At 41.0% G+C, this 17,014-nt stretch overlaps 1 protein-coding gene across 1 annotated transcript in view; it reads left to right on the plus strand.

The window, feature by feature from the left end:
- CEP128 (centrosomal protein 128) overlaps positions 1–17,014 on the plus strand; it is a 406,629-nt gene that overhangs the window by 157,812 nt on the left and 231,803 nt on the right. The gene's annotated exons all lie outside the window — the stretch shown is intronic.

Consider the following 17,014-nt stretch of genomic DNA (forward strand, 5'->3'; position numbering starts at 1 on the left):
ATGCCTAACTGTGCCGTTATATTATTAGCGTTATTATTGTTGGAACCCTTCTTATTCCATTTTCTTAGGCCTATGATGTCAAGCACATTTGAGGGCTATCATCTCTCTTCTCTTTGAGCTTTTTCTGTGTTTGCACACAGATACCAAATAAACAGCTGATGTGGTAACTCATTACTTTTGGGGGGGTTTACTTTGTATTATGATTACACTGTTTATATGTTTTCTCTCTGACTAATTAATATGATTTCTTCCTGGTTCAATAATCTTATTTCAGTTGCCTCTTTCTTCTTAGAAGATTCTGTGTTGGATTTTCCCAGGTTAGTGGTGAGTGAACCTGGTAAAAATAGTTTGGAAGGATTGTCTTGTGATTAAGGCCTTAGAGTGGAACATGGAAGATTTTGGTTCTGTTTCTGGCCCTGCCACAGACTTGCCGCGTGACCTTTTGCAAATCACTTCATGTCTTGGTGCTTCCATTGTTCATCTGTAGAATGGAGTTAATACTTTCTTATTATATTACAAGGATTTTGTGAGGATAAATTCACTAATGAATGTGAGGTCCTCACATCCTGTGGTGCTGTCACTGAAAAACCAATATTCAAAAATGCCAAACACAGGCAAGAACAAAAGGAAACCAACACCAGGACCTAAAGAAATGTATGCTTTATTTTTTGGATCTGTATTACTAAAGTTTGTTGAATATTTTTGAGAGAGATCTTTATTAAAAAGATCTTGCATTTATATAGCACCTTTCTTCCTGAAGGGTCCAATAGCAACATATAACACTGAAAAGCAGCCACCTCTGGGATAGAGGGTAGCAGAAAAGAGCTACTCAACAATATGTGTCAGGAACTTTTTTGGCAAAGTATACCAGACCTATGCCAACAAAAAATGTCTTTAAATTTTTGACATCTTCAAAGAGCTTGTGCTTTGTATGGTGTTAACCACAGTAAATTGCATAATACTCAATCTGGCTACCTCAGAAGGATGAATGGCACAACTGACCATGCTTGGATTTGGCCCTCCTGTGATTTTTAACCTGGGAACACCAGCAATTTGAAACTTGAAAATGGACAGGCATATTAGCTGAGTTCAACTATTAGAATGGGAGGATGAGTGGTAGCATTTCAGTTTCGTATGTTGCTTTGGGATATCAGGATGAAAAGGTACTATATAAAAGTAAGATATTATTTAAATGATATTTCTCAGCAATAATAAACAACACATTGTATTGTTACAGAACCTTTAGCAGTATGGGAATGATAGTGCTTACAGCTCACTTAGGAAGAACCAGATGGCACATGGCCATCTAAAAATCTCTTTTGTTTTTGAGTAGCTGCATTTTGTTCAGGCTGGGACAAAGTTGGAAAAACTATTTAAGGCCCCAAGTAAACAGGTTTAGAGTCCAGTTTCAGTAGGCCTAATAAATAACTTTGTCAACGTGAGTGAACAGTTTGAGAAGAGAGGAACTAGATGAGAGAGATGTAAATCTCCCTGATAATTTGTATATAGTGCCACATATTCAGAATTGAGATTTGAATACTTTTTTGTGTGTGAAAGGCAAGTACCCATTAATCTTGCAAAGGCAAATCCATTTTTATTCCACCATGGTAAGTTCAAGTGATCAGAACTGAACCAGAACTTTGTGTTTCATCAGGCCTACACCATCCACTACTTTGAAGTTGCTCCTACAGCTCTCTGTTCTTTCATCTATTACATGCTCATAACTTTTGGACTGTTAACCTTTACATAGGAATCATGTCTTGTGTGTTATGTTCATGTACCTGAAAATCCTCCTGTTCACACCAATTTCCAGCTATTCAAATCTGTTCTTAATATGTGGCTGATTCTATTTTGTCCTAAGGAAAGACTTGTTAGAAATCTCACAATCCAGTACTTTTACTCAGATTTGTTTCTTTGTAAGTTAATGATTCCAGAGTAGACCGAAACTATTTCAGTAGCTTGTTCTCTTGTGCCATTATGTTGTGTCCTGACACGCTGAAGTCAAAATATTCACAGGACTCAACCACATCATACTATGTAGAATTGAATTCCACATCGCTTCATGTGCCCCTTCCTGTGCCCAGTAGTTCTTTCCTTATCATGAGTAACATGATACTATGCTGCTTAATTCTTTACTTTGCCTTATCTTTGAACTCTTGGAGGATTGGGAGATATTTATTACCAAATTGTGTGATATTTATTACCAAAGTAACAGACCTTTTATTTGCCATACTGTGTTTTATGCCCTGTACTTTAGATGTTGCCTCTCCTGATGTGGTAATCTCTCAAAAAGGCCATATTTTTCATGTGGGTGCCTAAATTGTGTCCCCGCCAAAAGGGGAAATTTTAGCCACAATTACTTGTTTTGTGTTTATTACTTTAAAAGTCTGTCTTCGATGTCCACACTAGAAAATGTAGACTTAATGTGTTCTCTATTAATTTGGCTGAGCTTGTTAGAAATCTTGCGTTTTTGATTTGCTCAATTTCTGTATTATATGAATTTTCCTGTGGGCTTCATTGAAGAATCTAGGTAAATTCAAGTGTCAGAGGGGTAGCCATGTTAGTCTGGATCTGTAAAAAGCAACAGAGAGTCTTGTGGCACCTTTAAGACTAACAAGCAGATGATATGATGCCAGACTGGGGAATTTGGCAAAACTGGATCATGCCATCTTTGGTGCCATGGCCATATTGGCCATCTCCTACTTACCAATACCATATGAGAATATCTGATACTCTGGTGCTGGATCATCTTCCACTGGAACCTACAGATCTGATATGTACGGATCTGAGATGTAGGAAATGTTTCCCTTCTTTGGCACAGGATGCTCTCTTGGAAGAGGAGTACCAGGAAGGATCTCCACTCAATGAATCCCAAGATTTAATGAAACCAGAAAGTGGTTCATGCCCTGATGGCATTATGAGAGTAACAACAGCATTGTCTCCTTCAGAAGATGCAATTCAATTTCATGAACTAGTTGGTAGAATGATATCCATTTTAAAATTACCATCAGTGGCTTTGGAGGAGGGCACACATCCAGTTTTTGACATTTTGGGGTCTACTGCAAAGGCTTATGTTTTGTTCCCTATATTAGAAGGGCTCTGGTCTAATCCCTTTGGTCTAATCTGTCATCGTGCCAACCAGTTTCAAAAATACCACATGAAGGATTCTCTTGTTTTCACATATGCCCTCAGCCTAACTCTTTAGTTATACCTGCAACACTTCAAAAATCGAGGTGTGGTCTTCAACTCTCTACCCCTTATGATAACGTTGAACTCTGCAGGGAGAAGATTGTTTACTTCAGCTTCCTTTAACATGCAAGTAGCAAATTATCAAGCAGTGTGTGACACTGGTTGACCAGGTTATGTTAGAATGTATTCAGGTCAATTGACTTGTGTAGATCAAAATAACGGTTAGATATATTAAGTGTGTGTTCAGATGTTTAAACTTCATAAAACTTATGGGATGTTACATGTATTGTTTTTACTTATCTATTCCTGTCATAATATAATAGCAAACATTTACACAGTAAATACCACTGTAAGAAAATAACCCCTCAGAAATCAAAGAAAGCCTTGGGGAATGCTAATGAAGGACTTTATCAGAAAAGATGTTAATTCCAAAGTAAGTGGCCACTCTGGGGATGACCTGAAGTCAGAGACTCAAAGTGCATTCCTCATTCCCATCAAAGGAAAAGCCCAAGTGGGTAGAGAAACTCTGTCTGTCTTCTGTGAGAAGAAAATATAAATATGGATTATTTATTAATATAAAGAAAGAACCTTTATCTCTGGACTGTTTGGATTCTAATAGGGCAGAACAACTGACTGCCATATTTTGAGTCAGGAAAGAATTGTCCCCCAGCTCAGATTAGCAGAGACCCTGGAGGAGTTTTCACTTGCAGATTTAAACTAGAGCTAATGGTGGATTTTCTGTAACTTGAAGTCTTTACATCATGATTTGAGGACTTCAGTAATTCAGTCAGAGATTGTGGGTCTATTACAGGAGTGGGTAGGTAAGGTTCTGTGGCCTGCAATGTGCAGGAACTCAGACTAGATGACCATGATGGTCCCTTTTGGCCTTAAAATCTGAGTCTATCACTTCAGACAGATGGGTTTTTGACATAATAAAGGAAGGTTATATTATCCAATTCAAATCCCTTCTTTCATGCAACCTCTTCCTCCCCTCCCTTTCCAGTGACCCCTCCCATGAGAGATTATTAAGAGCAGAAATACAGATTCTGCTGCATGCAGTGGCTGTAGAAGAATTACCATTAATTCACAGAAACGAAGGGTTCTACTTCCATTAATTTTTAATCCTAAAAAAGAATGGAGGTGTCCAATTTTAGATCTCAGAGCTCTAAACAGATATATCAGATTTAAATTCAGAATGCTATCTCTGGCTCCCTGTCTATTCTGGATTTATTCGCTGATCTTGATCTCAAGAATTCATATTTCCATATCTCCATAAGATAATCTCCCTGCAAATATCTACATTTTGTTCTTGGTTCAGAGCATTTCCAATACAAAATCTTACCCTTTGGCCTCTCCACTGCACCCAGGGTTTTTATTAAACTCTTGGTTTTGGTAGCAGCTCATTTGAAGAGGCAAGGGATTTTCATCTTCCATTATTTAAATGACTGGGTGCTGAAAACTGCATCTGATGTTGGAATTAGAAAGAGCCATTTAGATGACCTGTTTTTCTGTTTGAGAACCTGGGTCTTCTCATAAACAAAGAAAGTCTTCTGATTCCATCTCAAAATATTTCCTTCATTGGGGCGATCTTCAACTCCATAAAAGAAAGGGCTTTCCTGCTGGAAAAGAGGTTTTTAAAAATAACCATCACCACACAGACACTCCTTTTACAACCCTCTCAGAGAGTAATGTATTTTCTGGCATTATTAAGCCTCATGGCATCTACAACATACATGACTCCATATAGGAGGTTCAGAATGAGGCCTCTTCAACACTGGCTATTGAAGAACTTCAAACCCAATAAAGGGAGTATGCTAAAAATTCTCACCAAAATTTGGCTGTCTTGAAAGTGGTGGCTGGAACCATAGAATGTCCTCAAAGAGTGCTATTTGATCTATCACCTCCTTCATTAATAGTCACCACAGATATATCTGGGACAAGCTGGGGAACACATCTCTGCACCTTTTCATCTGAGGTCTGTTGAGCTACAGAGATTCCAGGTTGCACATGAATGTGTTAGAACTAAGGGCCATCCATCTGGCTCTCAACATGTTTCTTCCAGAGATACAGGATGCAGTAATTCAGGGAGGCATGGACAACACGTCTGCAGTATATTATTAGAACAAACAATCATCCCAGCTATCCAGTGAGGTGATAAAGCTTTGGGACTGGTGCATCCTATACAATGTTTACCCAATTGCCTTGCATGTCATGGAAGAACAGAACGAGGTCAGAGATCATCTGGACAGGGATTCCTAGCAGATACACTAGTGATCTCTAAAGGAGTTATTGATTCAGAACTTCTTCAGTCTTTGGGGGTTTCCGGCCATAGATCTGTTTGTCACTGGATTCAATATGAAATGAAATATGATTTTGCTCAAGAGTGGCCTTGAACAGTCTATCATTGATGGATGTATTTTTCCTAGATTGGGAAACAGGTTTGATGTATTGCATTTCCTACATTCCCTCTAATCCTCAAAGTTTTAAAGAAAATGAAACAAAATTTGACCAGGGTAATTTTGGTTGTTCCAGCATGGCTGAAACAACAGCGGTACACCAAATTACTCTCTTTATACAACAGCAAATACAAGATGCTTCCATTATCGACGGACTTACTGTCCCAGCAGGAGGGGAAGGTTTTCCACTCAGATTTCCAATCATTACACCTAATAGCTTGAGTGATAAGAATTTGCTGCACCTCAACAGAGCATGATCTTTCTAAATCTGTTAAATTCCTATTAATGTTTAAAAACCATCTACCAGAAAAAGCTACAATTTTAAATGGAAAAGATTTGTTATCTGGGCAAATGATAGGAATGTTGACCCAACCTCAGTCCCTATTAAACTTGTTTTGGAATACTTGTTTCACTTTTAAAAACAAGGGGTTTGTCTCTCTCCATGAAAGTCCACTTAGCAGCAGTAGCAGCATTCCATATTCACATTACGGAAAACCCATTTCCTCGCACAAGTTGGTGAGAATTTTTTTTTTAAAAGCTGATTTGAATTTGTATTTTCTGGTATAGGATTTGGCCCCTCTGTGGAATTTGAATTTAGTTTTAACAGTTTATTGCTCCCTCATTTGAACCTCTAGCAAGAACTGTTCATTGTTTCGTCTTTCTATAAGGACAGGCTTTATAATAGCAATCACTTCCACTAGAAGGATAGTGAGTGGCATGCATTGAGTGAACTCCCTCTCACCCATGCTACTTTTCAAAAAGACAAAGTAATTCTTAGATCATACTCTAAATTCCTTCCCAAGATGGTTTGAGTTTCATGTTACTCATAGAATCAGGTTACCTGTATTTTTCCCTAACCCTCAACAAGTAAAGGGGAAACTAGGCTAATTCCTTAGAATGCCACTGTATTATTTGGACAGAACGAGGGACTTCAGATTGTCTCCTAACTTATTTATCTTGTATGCTGGTACTTTTAAGGGTTGGGGCATTTTAACATAGTCCCTGTCTGAATGTGTATTGATAAAAGTGTTACGGAGGACACCCTCTCTTCCTTTTCCTCTTAGAGCCCTTTTTACTGAAGTGGTCGCTAAATCTGTAGCATTTGCTAAACATATTTCCCTGATTGAGATATTCTGGGCTGCTAAGACGTTATTTACAAGACATTATGGTTTGGGGATGTGGCAACCAGATCTGAGGTTCAATTTGGCAGAGCGGTACTTCAGTCATTGTTTATTTAGGATTCTGCTCCCTCGTTCTGTTTCATGGTACTGCTTGCCAAATTATCCTAAGAGTGGGGAATATGTAAAGGAGTCTCAAAGAAGATAAAAGGGTTGCTTACTTGTAACCAGAGTTCTTCAAGATAGACTTTGCTTATTCACAATTCCTACCTGCCTTCTCTGTGTCTGCAAAGTTCTACTTTTTGGGTTAATTGGTATTCCACTTTAGCTTTTGGAAAAAGCTGAGATAGCCGCTAGCTCCACGCCCTTTTTATAGCCACAACTTCAGAATGTTTGGAGAGAGCGAGTGACGAGGAGCCCTAACAAGACTAGAAGGTCTGCACCTGTTCTGCACATCCTAAGAGTGTGAATATGCAGAGTCCATCTAGAAGAACACTAGTTACAAGTAAGTAACCTTCATTTGCTAGGATGTAGTACATGTCTACCTCGATATAACGCTGTCCTCGGGAGCCAAAAAATCTTACCGCATTATATTGAACTTGCTTTGTGCGCAGCCCCGCCCCCCTGGAGTACTGCTTTACCGTGTTATATCCGAATTCTTGTTATATCAGGTCCCGTTATATCGGGGTAGAGGTATATATAGGTGTGCACATGCTTATATTTGTATTTTGAATTTTACCAACACTAGGTGGCCTTTGGACTAATAAAGGAATGCTTGTGTGGAAATTGAGTCATAACCTTCATAAAATTATTAGGAAAATTATTTCCAACATTATCATTCTGCCTTCCATATGTACACAATTTCACTTACATAGCACCATTTGCAGCCCAGTTAACTCAACAGTTCACAGGAGAATCAATCAGGTGACTTTCTTAAAAAAAATCTATGGGACGTTAATACATGTGCACCATGGGTTACATTTTAATAATCAAAAACAATTTTTGCTCCACCTTCATAAATCAGAACTTGAGTCACAATAAACAATGTAAGATTGGATTCTCCTTTTAAAACAAAACTTAAGAAAATATAGCTTCTATAGTAGTCAGCACTCTCAAAATGTCCTCACTAAATGTCGTCTGATTTTTGGCACAGATTTTACTCATTTCCAGTGTTAAGGGATTAGTTACAATCTCTATGCAGATTATAACATCAGTGCTTGTGCTCTGATTACAGGAAATGGCTTAACCAATGTGGTCGGAAGTGTTTCATTAAAGATAATCTCAGTCATCTAAATATATGATACCAAAATTATCGGCCTCCAAAACTGTCCCTTGTTCCAAGTTTCCATTTCCCAGCAACAGAAATTTCTTGCTGCACCTACAGGCATCATTTAACATGTTAGTACAGCAAGAATTCACAGGAGGGAGATTGCGTATTTTATTGCTACTAATTACATTTTACTTATGGTGCACTAGACATAGAAAAACAACATATTTGCATAACAGCCATACACACTATTCAACATAAGAACAGCAGTATTTAAATTAATTGCTTTTCTTCTTGTAATCCTCCCATTCAAGAATCTTCTACTCTAGGTCTAATGGTCACTGCTGATCTTTCTTCCTCTCTCTTCTTGTCCCTGTTCAACTCTTCCATTGATTCTAGATGACAAGACTCAGAATATATATTTTTAAAAGAAGCAGGTAATACAATGGATACTTGTTTGTTTTAGTATACACATACAAACTTAGCCTAGAGAATGAAAGCTACTTATTTCATGGGTAATAGTCTAAGTGATACTGACAGACTGAGAAAAGCATACAGCTCTTCTTACTGGTTAGGAGTAAAGCAAACAGTAAATATTTCAGACTAGTCTTTTAAATGATGGGATACATATGAATATTTCCACACCAGGAAGGAGTGGATGGATGCTTTCTGCCTGTGGTGCATTGTACACCTCTGCCCCGATATGACGCTGTCCTCAGGAGCCAAAAAATCTTACCACGTTATAGGTGAAAGCGCATTATATTGAACTTGCTTTGATCTGCCGGAGCATGCAGCCCCGCCCGCCCGGAGCGCTGCTTTACCATGTTATATCCGAATTCTTGTTATATCGGGTCGCATTATATCGGGGTAGAGGTGTATTTTAATGATGTAATTTCTACTCTTGTTACTGGGAAATACATTATTTACTGTTTTTATTTTTACAGTACACACAACTATTTTAAGCAGTTTGCAGAACATATAAAAAGGCATGTTTCCTGTCCCAAAGAGTTTACAATCTACATGTAAACATGGTGATGGGTGAAATGTACATGTAAATGTGATAATGGGTGATAGCAAATAGTAGGGAAAGGATGGGGAGAGGAAGGACAAGTGTGAGAAAGTGACTTTCCCACCTGCTCTAAGACAGTTACTTTGTTGAGTGGAGTTGGACTTTATTACTGTTGTTGTTAATTAGATAAAGTCCAGTCCAAGCCTTCTCCCAAAGGTTGGGTGTTCATAGCACAGGTCTATACAGTCTACCTTATAGGTTCTCTCAGACCCAAGATATCTTCTGTCAGATCAGCCTAGCTCTAATGCTTCCTCCCTTTCATTCCTTTCAGACGGAGGTCCCCCTCTCAAGGCTTCATGTTTCTGAGGCCAGCATCAGCCCTATGTCATAGACAGACCTTAGACACCTTCCTGCATAGTACAGCATAGCATCTGTCTGCTCCATTGCAATAAGGGTTCTTCTTCGAGTGATTGCTCCTGTGTATTCCACAGTAAGTATGCGTGCTTGCCACGTGCACCGGTGCCGGAAGTTTTTCCCTTAGCAGTATCCGTAGTGGGGGAGCACCGCTACGACCCCTGGAGTGGCGCCGATATATCGCGCCAAAAAGGGGGCTGCATGCTCCCCGCACCCTCAGTTCCCTCTTGCCACCAGTGAAGGTAGTCGGAACTTGCTCCAGCCTTGGCTGCAGCATTTATAGCCTTAGTGGTATCCAGTTTCACTGAACTTTCCTTGCTGAACTTTCTTTCATTAGTGCCTGGCTCGGGGCATGCCCCGTGGCCCAGGCTTCAAGTCGTGCGACTCTTGTCGCAACTCTATGTCCAGAAGCGATCCACACAATCAGCGTCTTCGCTGTCTGGGCGAGGCTCACATTAGTGAGAAGTGTAAAATTTGCTGCTCCTTCAAGCCGTGAACAAAGAAGGAGCGTGAGATCTGACTCTGAGCTCTCCTAATGGAGTCAGCATTGGCCCCGGCACCGGCGTGTCGGGTCAACCCCGCGCCGGGCACCACCTCTTCAGTGAGTAGCGAAGCACCTCCGGTGCGCCGTCCTGATTCCGTGCCCGGTACCGCGTCGTCAGTGCGCAGCAAGGCACCATCGACGAGCCGGCACTGCTCCCCTTCTAAGAAGCAAGGGAAGACTCAGCGGCGCCGGGAGAAAGAACGGGGTGAGGCCAGACCCGCGTTGGGCAGCCCACGACCCCCATCAGGACCGAGACCTCCGACTCGGGTGGAGTGGAGTAGTCCAGTGCCGTCCACGTGGGCCTCTCCAGAGGTGAGGATGCCTTCGACGCCAGAGGCAGCTCAGGCCGCGTGCGACATCCTTACGCTTCTGGTGCCGGGAGTGCCGCCTCAGTCGGGCCCCCGATCCCAGGGGAAACCGTCTCTAAGTGCCCCTCAACCTTCTCTGGACGTCTCCGAAGTTGAGGCGTCGTCCCGGCTTGAAGGGCCGAGCTGCGGACCGAGGCACGTCTCCACGCCGCGAGCAGGGTCATCTGTGAGCGAGCTTAACTCCTCCACTCCTGGGGACCGTAGAGGAGGTGCCAAAAGACGTCGTTCACTCCTCTTCGAGCTGTGCCCACAGGGACAGGTCTCGTCATCGTTGGTACTGGCATTCATACTCTGGCACCCCCCGTGGAAGGTGCCAGGCTCAGAGTTCGTCCTGGGAGTCCCAGGCACCGAGGCGTTGTGGCCTTGGGCACCGGAGAGAGTACAGGGACAGCACCCAAGACTCCTACCTGTCCTCCTCCTCCTCCAGGGGCCGGAGACGTCATGTTCGGGACCGCTCCAGCCATTCCTATGGCACTGTCCGTTCATCCCGAACCTCCGCTTCGGCACGCAGCCGTCCCTCGTCAAGCCGCTCGGTGCCTGAACCTGGTACTGTCACGCCTCATGGGGCCTCCCTTTGAGCCCTTGGCCACATGCTCCTGGTCCCACTTATCTGAGAAAGTGGTGTTTTTGGTGGCTATCACCTCAGCACGCAGAGTTTTGGAGCTTAGGGCGCTGACCTCAGAACCCCCGTACACTGTTTCCCATAAGGGGAAGGTCCAGCTTCGCCCGCACCCAGCCTTCCTGCCGAAGGTGGTCTCGGCGTTTCATATGGACCAGGACATCTTCCTGCCAGTCCTGTGTCCTAAGCCCCATTCCTCCAATGAGGAACGACGCCTACAGATGCTAGATGTGCGTAGGGCACTGATCTTTTACTTAGACCGAACAAGGCCATTCCGGAAATCCCCTCAGCTTTTCATTGCATCGGCCGAGCGCATGAGAGGGCAACCGGTTTCCACCCAACGGATCTCCCACTGGATCACCTCATGCATACGCACATGTTATGACCTGGCTGGGGTTCCCCCACCTCCTATTGTGAAGGGGCAATCGACGAGAGCCCAGGCCTCGTCAGCGGCCTATGTGCCTCATGTCCCTATTCAGGACATCTGCAGGGCTGCTACGTGGTCCTCTGTCCACACTTTTTCATCGCACTATGCGATCGTCTCCGAAGCAAGGGATGATGCGGGGTTTGGTAGGGCGGTGCTCCGCCCTGGTAACCCTTAACACTTATCATTTAGAACTCCTACCCACCTCCGTCAGGTATAGCTTGGAGTCACCTACTGTGGAATACACAGGAGCAATCACTCGAAGAAAGGACAGTTACCTGTTCTGTAACTGGCGTTCTTTGAGATGTGTTGCTCCTGTCTATTCCACATCCCACCCTCCTTCCCCTCTGTCGGAGTTGACTGGCAAGAAGGAACCGAGGGTGGGGGGAGCATGCAGCCCCCTTTATGGCACGATATATCGGCGCCAATCCAGGGTTCGCAGCGGTGCTCCCCCACTATGGATACTGCTAAGGGAAAAACTTCCGGCACCGGTGCACGTGGCGAACACGCACACCTACTGTGGAATAGACAGGAGCAACACATCTCGAAGAACGCCAGTTACGGAACAGGTAACTGTCCTTTACAGAAACACAAACCATGCATCTACCTCAATTTAGGCATGTGTATATCTTTGTAGTAAAATGCTGAAATGTCCCCTTGGGAAGTTTTTGTGGCTGAATTTCTGCTCTTGTGCTCAAAGTTCTTATTTTGTTTCTAAAAGTTTAAATATTTAAAGCTTGCCCAAAAGATGTATTGCCATAACTGCAAAGTTAGGTGATACAGAAGGAGATGTTTTTTTGGCCTGCTTGGAAAAAGCAATCAGATACCAAAGACACACTCATGAAAAGGATCTTGGCAGACATAGAAACAGCAGCTTTCAACAGATGCTCTCATAACAATTGCAACTAATTTTCCAACCGAGATATCACTGTAATGTAAAAGCATATTGGTAGAATAAAAAGCATAATGCAAGTGATGGTGCCAAGGATAATGAGAAAGTTTGTGTGCTCAGATTTTGTAAGTTAATCAGCTAAACACCTCATTTGCTTAGGGGCATCAGGTTGCTAAGTGGTATTAATTTTTACAAATACAAAAACACTAATTTAAAGGAAATCTAATTCCTTTAAACAACAAATCAAAACATCCTCGTCAAATAAAATTGCATTTAGATATATTATGTTGTGCAGCTTTTATAGATTTTTCTGGCCAAGTGGCCATTACTTTCCTTCTTACAGATTTCCCATCTTCAAATGAACTTTCCAGGTCAAACAAAAGTCTATTTTTAAATAACAATTTAGTTCTCAAGTTCAAATAGTTCAGTTGCTACTCGTGCATCTTTCCTTCTATTTTCTTTATAATTATTAGTTTGAATGATTATATTATTTCTTTCATGTCTCTATCTCCAGTTCATATTGGGGTCAGGTCACTAGTAGCCAGAAAATATTGTCATGTGATAGCTTCCTGCTGCTCTTTGTGATAGCTTCCTGCTGCTAAATTGGTGGTCTCAGTTCAGTTCCTAGTGCATAGGAACAACTATCATGGAAACCGCCAAAGTAGTTGATATGTTGTTGGAGGCGTCTTCGCTGAGGTTAAAAAACATGACGTGATGGTGATGGTGACAGAGTGGGGTATGTGTGGTAGAGGTAGGGGAGATCCCATCCAAAATAAGATTTGTTGCCCTTTGGTGGAAGGTATTTTTTAAAAATATACATTGTCACTACCCATGTTGTTCCCATTCTTTTGATAGAGGTGGTCATTGTTCACTGCTGTAAATTTTGCACCTTTCATCAACACTAAATAGACTTTTTGATGAAGCAAAAATATATGACATTAAAGCATTGTTTTTTAAAAAATCCTAGAGCACTATGTGCCATGTGAAATCGTCATAATCACAAATCAGTCCATGATGGTCACTGTAAAGCAATCCAGCTTTCAGCACACAATTATTATTTACTCCAGCAGTGTACTTAGTATTTTATAGAATGGGGGTGGCCAAACCATGGCTTGAGAGCCACATGCAGTCTTTTACAATTAAAGTGCAGCTTATGGAGCACCCCCCTCTCCCATTCTCCACCTATCAGACTAGGGTGGTGGGGCTTATGGCTTCATCAGGAGCGGGGCACACCTGTTGGGGCTTCAGTAGGAGAAGGGCCGAAGCCCCAGCAGGTGCACCTCATGGGGCTGAAGCCCAAAGACCCCCCCTCCTCACAGGGCAGAAGCCCTGAGCCGCACCACCCCACTGCAAAACTGAAGCCTTGCTCTGGCAGATGTCCCACTACTCTCAAACTCTGAAGATTGTCTTGTGGGGCTTGGAGGGTCAGTATTTCGTCACTTCTGTTATAGAACATAGATCTAAGCTACATTCCATGAATAAAAGGTTCTGAAATTCCTCCTAAGACAGTAATGTTTCAAAATAGGGAAGAAGGGAATTCTGTTGAAAAGCATACAAATAATGCTGAAATCAAGTCTTAAAAACTCCAGTGCCATTTAGGTTGCTTGTCATGATTTAGAAGGGTTTGTCAGTTGGGCTGGTCAATAATTTTCTATTACAATTGTTTGTTGAGGCAAAACTGGGTTTTTGGACTTTTCACAAGCTTATTTTTTTGCCAAAAAGAGTTCTTTCCATAAAATGTTTTGAATTTTTTGGATGAAAATATTTGTTTTTTCGAAAACAAATTGAAAATTTCTAGGTGTGGGTGGGGGATTTCTGCCTAGCTTTACTATCAGGGTTTACTATAGCTAAATAGATTTTCACTGATGGAAAGCAACATGATCAAGTGGGCTCAGAACAAGGGGGGTGGGGGAGAAGCCAGAAACTTCATGAGTTCTAATGTTAGCCCAGATTCTGGTTCACTCTGTGATTTTTGGATAGTCACTTATTCTCTGTGTGCCTTAGTATTTTCATCTGTAAAACGAGAATGATAATTGCATACCTCAAAGTGGTGGTGTGAGGATTAAAGTTAAGAAAGCAGTTTGAAAATGTGAAATAAAATTATTTATTTGTAAACTTGAGAGCAATTTGAATTAAATTTGTTTTTTTCTACTATTTTTCCTCTTTCATTGTTAGCACATTTTTTGTTGTTCACGTAATTGTTAGCCAGTGAGTGCAAAGTTGGTGGTATAAATTTATTTTTTACTTGACGGTGTAACCATGGTAAGATTAGGGCTTTTCTTTTTTCAGTGGAGCGCTCTACCATATCTTGTCTTTGCCCTTAACAGCACCTCTTTTATCTTCACATTGCGAGGAGATTTTCCATACCCTTGCAGTACTCCCGGGATTCCCTTGAAGGGGAGATGCCACCTTCTACCACTGGCTTTCCCTCAACTAGCTCACTGTCTCGCTTGGTTGCTCACTGCCTCTTTTAACAAGTTGATCGCTCTCCCCTTCTGAAGAACATAGCAGACACTCTTGTCAGCCTGCTCTCTTATAGGTCAGGGAAGGTGAGGAAGATTCCTCCAATTTCAGCTTTATAGCACAATATTAATCTGAGAAATATATATCTATATCTCAAATACCTGCCATTCCTTATAGCAGCTCTGTTCTTTTCATGGTAGTTCCATAGTAGCAGCAGTGGAAGTTTCTAGCATGGAATTTGCTTGGATATAGTTATACCCTGTTTTTAAAGAACGTGTAAAACACATTTACAAATAATATGAGCACTCAACCAGATATAAGAAAAAAAAGTTTGAAACTGCCATCTTCTATGGTGTCTCTTTTAATCTGCATATTCTTATAAGTGTGGTTTTACCAGAATGTAACAGTCTCATAGTTAGTCTTCATTTTGCAAAAGAACATTACTCTGTTTGACTTAAATTTATAATAGAAATGTTGCTGCCATAATGTCTGTTATGAGCATCTGTTAATTATACAATTGTCTCATTCTGGTTTCAAATATTTAAAGTATCTAAAACATTTCTCACACCACATTAATTCATTTTACAGCAGAGCCTGATGTGCAGCAAGGTTAAGAAAATTGTTTTGGGTTGGTTTTGACCTTCAAAATTCAGTCAGTTGTGGTGTGTAGGATATAATATGTAGATCTTTCAAACATGCCTTTTAAATTTTCAAATCTTCCATAGCTAGCCTTGAAGTGGAATTGTCAATTAATTTTGTATTCAATTTAAAACAAGTAAAGGCAACATTAAAGAAAAATAAATCTTCCAAGTTATGTAACTTTTTTAAAAGCAGCTTAGTGCTAAAAAAATGGAAATGAAAATAGTAAATATTCTCTTACTTGATAAAAGAAAAGAATATTTTTTGACTACTAATAATGCATTAATTGGGTTAGAGTCTTCTGTTCAAACAGGTTTTTCAAAAGCTAGCACCATTTTCTTTCTTTTTATCCAGCCCCATCAATCAAAGGGCAATTTTCTCTTTTTGAGTCTGTAACGTGGATATCTTCCTTGTTCTGAATAGAATTCTTATTGATGCCCAGTGGTAGTGTATGTGGAAAAGCTATAGATAGATCCAAAGTGAATTAAGAGAATTTGGCCCTCCAACTTCTTTCAGGATTAGTTAATCTGATTTTGGTAATTGTTGAACAAGTCCTGTGCAGTCATTGTTGTCTTGTTTTTTGAAAAAAAAAATCTGTAAATTTCTGGTGATCAGAGGAAACCTTACTGCACTGCATCGGTGACAGATACTTGGGGCTTGTTTACACAGCAAATTACTGTGCATCAGTTTCTGACACGTAAAATTTAAACGGTTGTAGAGCAGTTTTTAAATTAAGGGCTGGGGGAAAGCCGACAGGTGGGACGGAGCTCGTGGTTCGGACAGAGACATCCCTTAGAGGAGGATCTATGAATGGAGATTCTCTGTATCCCAGTAAGGCAGAGAGGATAGAAGATGATAAAATACGGGTAGAATCTGATGAGAAACAGTCAAATAGAATCCCAGTCAATTACATTACATAATGGCAGACAGCTAAAAAGTGACAATTTTTTTTAAGTGCTTATATACAAATGCTAGAATTCTAAATAACGAGATGGGTGAATTTGAGTGTCTCATATTAAATGAGGATATTGCTGTAGTAGGCATCACAGAAACTTGGTGGAATGAGAAGAACAGGAGTACTTGTGGCACCTTAGAGACTAACAAATTTATTAGAGCATAAGCTTTCGTGGACTACAGCCCACTTCTTCGGATGCATATAGAATGGAACATATATTGAGGAGATATATATACACACATACAGAGAGCATAAACAGGTGGGAGTTGTCTTACCAGCTCTGAGAGGCCAATTAATTAAGAGAAAAAAAACTTTTGAAGTGATAATCAAGCTAGCTGAGTACAGACAGTTTGATAATAAGTGTGAGAGTACTTACAAGAGGAGATAGAGTCAATGTTTGTAATGGCTCAGTCATTCCCAGTCCTTATACAAACCGGAGTTGATTGTGTCTAGTTTGCATATCAATTCTAGCTCAGCAGTCTCTCTTTGGAGTCTGTTTTTGAAGTTTTTCTGTTGTAATATAGCCACCCGCAGGTCTGTCACTGAATGACCAGACAGGTTAAAGTGTTCTCCCACTGGTTTTTGAGTATTTTGATTCCTGATGTCAGATTTGTGTCCATTAATTCTTTTGCGTAGAGACTGTCCGGTTTGGCCAAT

Source organism: Trachemys scripta, chromosome 4 (assembly GCF_013100865.1).
Source record: "Trachemys scripta elegans isolate TJP31775 chromosome 4, CAS_Tse_1.0, whole genome shotgun sequence".
Lineage (NCBI taxonomy): Eukaryota > Metazoa > Chordata > Testudines > Emydidae > Trachemys > Trachemys scripta.